Consider the following 8,890-nt stretch of genomic DNA (forward strand, 5'->3'; position numbering starts at 1 on the left):
TATTTGTTGTTGTGTTAACAATTGATGTTCTGCCTGCTCCACTTTCTGCTATGCTTCTGTTAGCTGTGCTTGCAATAAAAAGATTTCCTGGTCTTTTGTCTTTAATAAAAGACTCACCTCTGATGCCTTGTCTATTGTTGCTGCCGAATAGGCTCCAGCATATTGTGATAGTTTTGTTAGGTCATCAGAGGGGTCAAATTCCTCCTTCCAAACCACATTGCCCGTGACCGTTTGTTCTGGGAAAAGGGAAGGTTGATCAGTCCTTCTCCTCTTCCTCTGTCGTTTTACCATAGCTTTGTGCCTTGGGCTATAGAAGACATGCAAGGGAGGAATTTCTTCTATCTGCAAAATAATTTGATCGGAGGGGTCCTTTGGGATTATTTCTACTTCCTTTGAACTGGGTAGGCTGCTGGTTCCACTTGGAACTTGTTTTGAAGTGGTTTCCTGTGTATCTGCCGCTTTTGAAGTTTCGGTGTCCTTTGAGCATTCAAGACTACTGATAATTGAATCAAATTGCTGCCATTCCTGGAGCAATTTGGGATCAATTTGAGTATCCACATTCACCTCTATGTTGCTCTGTTTCTGCTCTTTAGTCTGGGTTTCCTCCTGCACTTTCTCCTGTTTCTATGTTGTAATCGGCGGTTCCTTTGAATGTTGTTGTTCAGGCTCGCTTGGTCTTGTTGCTGGAGTTGTTGCTAACAGATCTAGAGGCAGAGTTTGCAACCTCTGTTCTCTAAGTCTGTTGAATTCAACTAACCCTTCATCTTTGTATTCTATTATGGCCAGTGATCTAACTTGATACATTGATTCAGCTGAGGAGAACAGGTCATCAAACTTATCTTCTATATGATCAAACTTTGTCAATTTGGCCTGTTCAAGAGCATTATAGGTGATTTTGTTGGGATCAAATCGCCTGTTAGGGAGAGTCGCTAGAGTTAATGATTTCATCTTCGTAGCTTCTTTTTCTGCATGTTTAAAATCATGCAAAGTGTAGACACCACATCTCAGAGGAAAGGAGGGCCAAACCTGCTTCTTATTTTTCTTTAGAGTTTGTGTAACTCCTTCGGCAATAATCTGATAGGCTATCTCCCTTGCCAGTAGTTTGTCAGGTATGTACAAAGGAAGGACATGAGGTTCGGCTTGGCTGTCGAAAATTCTTACATAAGTAAATTTCTCCTCTCCGAACCATCTTCCTATTGATGTCAAATCAATCCCTGCTTGGTAAGAAATTTTGGGAGCAGGTTTATTAAAAATAGAATAATGAATGGGTAACATGAAGCCATTGCAGACTTGGTACAAATGGTGCTTATAGGAAGTCTTCCACAATTTCTGATGGTATATGTGAATAGGCGTGGGGTCTTGTGGAGTCCACCTCCAGCCGAGTACAAGAAACTCAGAATTAAAACACAGGGTATCTAGAATATAAGCACTGTAGTAGAATGGGGGAATAAGCCTTTCGGAGACGGAAGTTTTAGTTCTAAAACTAAGAACTGTTGTCGCTAGCTTATCTGACAGTATGGTTGCCCAATCCATTATCTCACTATTACACACCGCTTCGATCAAGGGAACCATTTCTATAGTGAAATTAGCGGAATCGTGCAACCCCCACAATCTACACATCATTATCCCAGCATAACAATACGGAGAACATAGAGAATCAACAGAGTACTTACCAGAAGTTTCATGCTTGTGTTTCGCTGGATTTTGCCTCCATTCCCGAATGGGTTCGGATTCAGTTTCGTTCTCATTTCGGAATTTCTCCAGAAATGCCTTGTTGTACTTCTTCTCTGGCTCAGGCAAATGATACATTTGCCTCAAATCATCAGCCTTGAATGAACCGAAGATTCTCCCATCTCTGGTGCAGAAAGTTCTGTCTGTGATTGGGATTTCCTCAATTGCCCACTTTACTACATCCGTATATGGGAGAATTTGTTCTTGAGCCACTATATGATGAAGGAAAGAGTCGACCAAGTCTTTCAAAGTACCATCAGATTTTCTATTGGAACCCGTTGTAGCTTGTACTGCCGTCACCTTTGGTTCTTCACCTTCGATCAAATTATAGGTACTTTTCCAAGTGGTCTTGCCATGTCCTGAACATGTAGTATCAGATATTAATCCTTTCTTTTTAGTTGTTGGATCAGCGATGGCTTGTCCTGTGGCTGGTGCAGCGGAAGCGATTGCGATTTTCTTAGACTTCTTCCCCATTCTGCTTGAATCTATTACTCCGGAAGAATTCTGCCCAACAGTGGAAATAAGCGTAACACAGAGAATTGGTAGCGAAAACCAAATACGAGTGAGATATATTGATCAATGCATGATGAGGGATTAACTTAAAGTGGTTGCGGATACAATCTATGAGAAGATTTTTTAAGCTTACTATTTCATTAAATGGCCGTTAAAACCTGCCAATCCTTTAAATGCCCATCATATCTCTTATCGGCCGAATGATTTGTTTAAGCGTGCCTTAGACGTTTTGGTGGTTGAGTGCAGGTGAATCACTGTTTGAAAGATAAGGCCTTAAATACGAATTAATCGTAATACCTCTGCTTTAATGGTTCTTTGAAGTTTTCGCTTTTGGCTTTATCGCAATCGGGTGTCGGGGAAAACTTAAATCTTTATATTGACACCTTTTGGAATCCCCGATCGCCGATAGCGATATCGCATCGCATCGCATTGGGAGTATGGGCACTTTTAAAAGCATGCATGGTATATCCCCGATCGTCGATAGCGATATCGCATCGCATCGGATCGAAAAGCATTTGATCGCATCGCATCGGAGCAGGAGGCACTTTTGTTATGGGAACTTATTATTGCCGATATCCGATAGCCTACTGCATGTCATCGCATCGGAGAAAACCAATGGGCCTTTAAGTTATGTCTCCTTTGTCATTGCGATATGCGATCTTGTGATCGCTTTATCGCAATGATAAAAGATTAATTATTTATATTATAAGACCAAATAATTGGTTTGTCAAAAAGGTTTTTATAATGCTTTCATTTTGTTTTTCGGACCTTTTTGAATAATACAAAGTTGATACCAATTAAAAATAAAAAGGGACCCATTTCATATTATAGTTTTATGAATAAAATGGTATGAAATGGGGGGTTGTTGTAGAGCACAATAGGTTCCTGCATTAAAAAATAATTAATTCACCTCGATTTGCGTGCCCTCTCTTGGTTCCTCCATCTCTGTCTCGAACTACGTGCAATGGTAAAATTTTGGGTTTATATAAAAATTCATGGGCATATTTACCAATGTGTTAGTTTGGCACATTAGTTAAATGAAGGCATTGGTTGAGGGGTCGGGTGGTCAAACCTTGCCCCTCCCTATTTTTTACGTGTTATGGTTTTTATAAACAAAATTTATTTAAGAGGGGGTCGGGTCTGCATTGGGCGGCCCTCCACCATACCACATTCGTTGTTTCATGTAATGGTCATATGATACATTAGGTTAGACACTTAATGTTTGACTTTGTTTTGGTTTCATTTTGGGGCCGTCTGCTTGGGGGCCGGGCAGGTTCGACCATCGTTGATCCTATATCAATGCTGTTAGCGCTTAAGGGTGGTTGGGGCATGGGTCGGGTCCACCGGCGGTGGCCCGTGCCCACCCCGTAATACGATAGTTTTAATATAAGAGTGGTGGTTGGAGGGTCTGGTGGGGTCATGGTCATCGACCCATTAAAAAAATTGTTTTTGTGTGATATATTTGCGGGAGGGCTAGTGGGGGTGATGGCCCATCGACCCAAAAATTTTAATATGTTTCTTTATGTGATACATTTTTGGGGTGGCAGGGGTGGTGGCCTGCCACCTCATATATATATATATATATATATATATATATATATATATATATATATAACGAGCTCGGATTGACGAACCATTCGCACCTTCGCAATTAGGATGATGAGATATACACTCTGGTCCTGGATCGAAGTCATTCTCAACACTTTGATTTTCAAGTGTTCATAAGCCCTCTTTGTCCTGTGTGTCTCTCTGGAGCCACCTGGATCAATCCTCCCCACTGAGGAGCTTTTGGTCCTGTTAGAGTCGGTCTTGTAGCCCTCCATCAATGATCAAAGCTCTTTGCATTTGCATAAGTAGGTGTCCCATCAGTGTCAATTTTTGCATCCCATTAGGCATGCCATAACCCTGATGGAGGAGCTGGTGTCTTTGTTCCCCTCTTGGCATTGCTGGATCAAGTCATTTCAGTCCTTAGTTACTTTCAATCTTGTCTTGTCTTGGCTTGAGGTCAAATTCCTAGGTCTAGGGTTTTGGTCAAATTTGTTTACAAGGTCATGTCTCTGAAGGTCAATAAGTGCTCAGCAAGCCAGAGGGATGATTTTAAAGGTGTTTCTTCGCAAATTTCAATCTTGTACAGTTAATCTTTACCTTGGATTTAAAAACTCTGTTTTTAAAGCCAAGGTCATTTTTCAAATTTTTGTAAAAAGTGATGAAATTTCAAAAAGCTTCCAAGGACAGTATGAAACCCTGGCTCCCTTGCCAAGATCCCTCAGATGATGTCCCTGCAAAAAATATCAAGCAAAAGCATTAAATGAGTCAATTTCAGGATAAAGGAAACCAAGAAAAGTCAATTTTATAAAGTGTCAAAGAGAAACATTATAAAGTGGGTTTGGGCATGAAATTATTTCAAATCAAAGCTATAAAGGCCCAATCTCCCTCCATCGACCCTCATTGTGCATCCAAGTTGTTTGCAAGAGCGATTGAGTGAAAGTTTGAGCGAATTTGGGAACTGGACAGGCGCGCGACCCGTCAGACCAGGTGCACGACCCATCAGAGGCGCGCGACCCGTCAGCGCCATTCCAGCAGTGTAAACTTACAACGGGCGCGACCCGTCAGAGGCGCGCGACCCGTTGGGTGAGGCGCGCGACCCGTCAGCGTTCTCCTTTCAAAATTGCCTGCAAATTCATCCAAAGAGCCAACAAATCGCTAAATTGCCTGAGGTAGGCCCTCCAAACTTATAAATTGTTGCTTGTTATGATTAAAGACATCCTGAATTCATTTTTAAAGATCTCCATGTGCAAGAGAAAAGCTCCTTGTTGCTGTAGTTTGAACTTGTAAAAATGCCTAGGGTTTTATGTTGTTTTAAGAGTATTCCCTTGTAATCATTTTTTCCCCATTCCCATTTCTTTTTCCTTGATATTCCATGTAAATTTCCCTTGCTAAATTGTAAAGAAAAATCCAAACCCTACCCCTCTTCCCTAAAAAATGAAAAATTAAGCCCTAACCCTATCTCTCATTACCCATGTAAACAATGTATAGAATGATGCATATGCAATGATTTTTGCAGTGTTTTTTCCCTTAAATCCCTGTTTTATATGTTTATTCCCATTTTCCCTTTAAAAGTGTCCCTCCCCTAACATTCCCTTCATGCTCCTTGTCCCCCTTGAAACAGCATACAAATCAGCATTTTACAAAGCAGAAACAACAGTACATTTTGGCCACTCTGCTCCTTAAACAATGTCAGAAACCGAAACCTATGAGTAGAGTGATGACCAGGCATCAGCTTCAGAGATTGAGATACAGAGGAGGCCTCATAAGGGTGGTCATCATAGGCGAGAGGAGCCCACCTCTTTGACAGATTTACAAGCTTGTCCTATGGCAGTCTCATGTTTCCAGTACATGTCTTGCTATGAGTTTTGTGAGAGGATCTCTCGGATTCAGCACCACAGAGAGTTGGCTCGCCTGTTTGTTTTACACTTGCATGATGGACATGTCAACCTTGCCGGGGTGGACTTCACATTGACACCTGAGGTGATTGCACAGGCCACAGGGATACCTAATGTCGGGGAGGTATGGAATAAACGCAAGGTGTTGGACAGTGTTCACTTTGAGCCTTTTGTTAGACCAGCACTCATGAGACACTTGACAGGAGTGTTTCCCTTTAGATTTCTCAGGAGTGAGTATGCTCCCATGATGAGGCTCATCATGCACTATTTTACTTGTGAGGGCAGATTTTCACAGGTATATTCATACCATATTCGCCTCTTGATGCACTTCACCTGGGTACGGATGATGAACATCCCGGTTTTCTTCTATCAGAACATTGAGAAGATGGTGTCCATGATGCAGAGGAAGAGCCCAGCACAGCAGTACAGGAGCCTTTACCATTATGGTTTGATTCAGCTAGTGGTATTACATCAGTTGGCTCAGCAGGGCATCTCATGGGAGGAGTTCATCTCTCGTGAGTTTTTCACAGCACCATCACCGCCACATCCTGAGGTTATTCATGAGGAGGGAGGACCATCACAGCAGCATGACATCCCCGTCACTAGACATGTCAGCTCCTCACCTTTGGTTACTTATCAGAGAGGCCAGAGGGCCTTATTTACAGCAGCTCGTCGAGTACTTTCTCCACATCAGGTGGAAGGGGTCTCACCTTCTTCATTGGCTCAGTGAGTGTTATCTCCACATCAGGTGGAAGGGGCCTTGCTTTCTTCAGCAGCACAGGTACCAGGGAGGGGTAAACAACTCAAGATTGATGAGGGACCATCAGGTGTTCCGGATATAGAGCTTATTGATCTTGATGTCAGTTCTCCTAGCCGAGAGGCAAAGAAGATCATTCAGCACCTCAGAGCTGAAAATGATGCCTTGCAAAGGAGATTAGAGGGGGCACAATGGACCATCACATACCTGGAGCAGCGCAACAAACAGTTGGAGGATGAACAAGCTCTTGATGAGTTGTGGAGGATTCGTAGTGACCGCAATTTGAACCGGAGAAGACCCGGTGATCCATTGCCCGCTGACCGAGAGTCCATGCTCATCCGGGTAAATGCACACTTGGAGAGGCTGTTGGCTAAGGCCAACCAAGAGAAGAAATTGCTGAGGAACATGAAGAACCATTACTGGGCAAGAATGCATGTGTGCAAGGCAAAGATGAAAATGTTCCAAAGGCAGTTGGCCAAGGCACAAAAAAGGAGGAAGAGGCCCGATCCCCTCCATATCTTGGCTGAGGCCTCACTGAAGGACCAAGGCACTAAATAGCCCAGCCACAGCACAAATCCCAAGAAATTTTGAAAATTTTGGGTCAATTTTGATTTTTCAGGCAATTTACAGGTTTTTGCTCATTAACGGGTCTCACCCCCCGCGCGACCCTACATCATGGCAACTCCATTTTGCAAAAAACTCAGAATTTCCAGAATTTTCATGATAATTTACATATGCTCATCAATGGACTTTAGATTTTATGAAGTTTTGGGCCTCCAGAAAGTCAAAAAACAAGCAAAAATTGACTTTCTGCCACATTTTTGAGTTGCAGAAAGCAGTCTTGGGAGATTTCAATTTTGCAGGGGCAAATGACCACCAAATTCAGAAATTCCAGTTGGGTTGGAAAGTAGACTCATAGACCTTTCCAACAAGCCTACTCTTGCTCAATTGGGCCACCTGGAAGTGCCCCAAATGTGGTCCCAAAGGCGCGCGACCCGTCAGGCAGAGGCGCGCGACCCGTCAGTCAAACTTCTCCAGATTTCAGTGTACAGCCCAGAAAAACGCAGTTTGACCCTGTTTGACTTTTTGGGGTGGATTATTAGGCTCTTTGATGTAATTATTGTACTTTAATGACACTTTTACTCTTATGTACCTCTTCTAGAAGATTCATTCATGAAAAAGGTGAAAATCAAATGAATGAATTGGTTTCCTAGCTTATAGAGGCAAGTTGTTTTGACTGCCTAGTTTGTAGTGCTTAGTTTAGAAGTGGTTGAAACAGCTCCTAGGATAGTGAGCTCGACCCATGGAGGTAGGGAAAGAGGTTAGATCATCTATATTATGTACTTTCTTGCTCATTTTCATGGTTGGACTCTTGAGGGATAAGCTATCATCATTATATTATTCATTGTATCTCTGCAATTTTTGGCTAAGGAAGACCAGGGTTTTGCAGTCCTTTTTGGGATTCTTGTGGTCACATGTATTGATGGTGTGTTTCTCTATGTACCTGTAAGTGTGTTATGTGAATCATTTCCTTTCTTTTCCTTCTGCACATTAAACAAACGAAGTGTTAAAGTAAGAATTCATGACTGTCATGCTCTGCTTTTAAGTTTGTTTAATTTCAATGTTTTCTACTGTTTAAGGAGAATTCAAAGTTATTGTTTGCTCTCCTTAGCTTCTCACCTGTCATTCCTGACCATCCACCTCAATCAAAAGCATCAATACTGTCTCCTACCTCGCCCCAAAGAACCCCCTGCAGAAACTGTGTCCAATTCCCGCACCCAAAATTGCCATCCCCTCAATTTGCCACTAAAAACCCTAAAAACCCTAAATCAACCTTTTTGATCAGTTTACTAGCCTAAAATCAGTGTTACCCTATTGGTCATCTCATCCATTGAAGATCTCACCGAGATAGACCGGAGAGAGCCCTCTCCAGCCCCGTAGGGCTAGCTACGAGGCTAAGTGGTTTGATGTTGCCTTGAGGTTTACCTTTCTCAGCCTGAGGTGAAATTTCAAGCGCTAACAGGTCCTCCAAAAGAATGAACAATAACCTACAACTAGTTTGTACATTGTCTACATCACAAGCGTCCTGAAAAGGTATGTTTCCATCTCCTTCACCTTTGTTCTTCGGAGCCTTAAGCGACGAGCCGACACCTGCTACCTCTGCGACCTATAGTACATTGTTTTAAAATTACATGCTTGACTGTCATGACCAACTAATGACCCAAACGTCCCACACTTGCCACGAGTTTATAACACATACTCGGTGGTCAAGTTTACAACAATATGGACGCAAGACCTCAACTATGACAACAAGGCCAACATATCATTGTTGCTTCAACAAGTGATGGAAAACACATCATCACTACAACACATGATTTACATACATAAGGCCAAACACTATTGTTTTGACAAGTGATGGAAACATAACATCACTTTCAGAGTGTAA

Source organism: Pinus tabuliformis, chromosome 1_1 (assembly GCF_031772625.1).
Source record: "Pinus tabuliformis cultivar Carrire ecotype Pingquan chromosome 1_1, CPIR1, whole genome shotgun sequence".
NCBI classification, from domain to species: Eukaryota; Viridiplantae; Streptophyta; class Pinopsida; order Pinales; family Pinaceae; genus Pinus; species Pinus tabuliformis.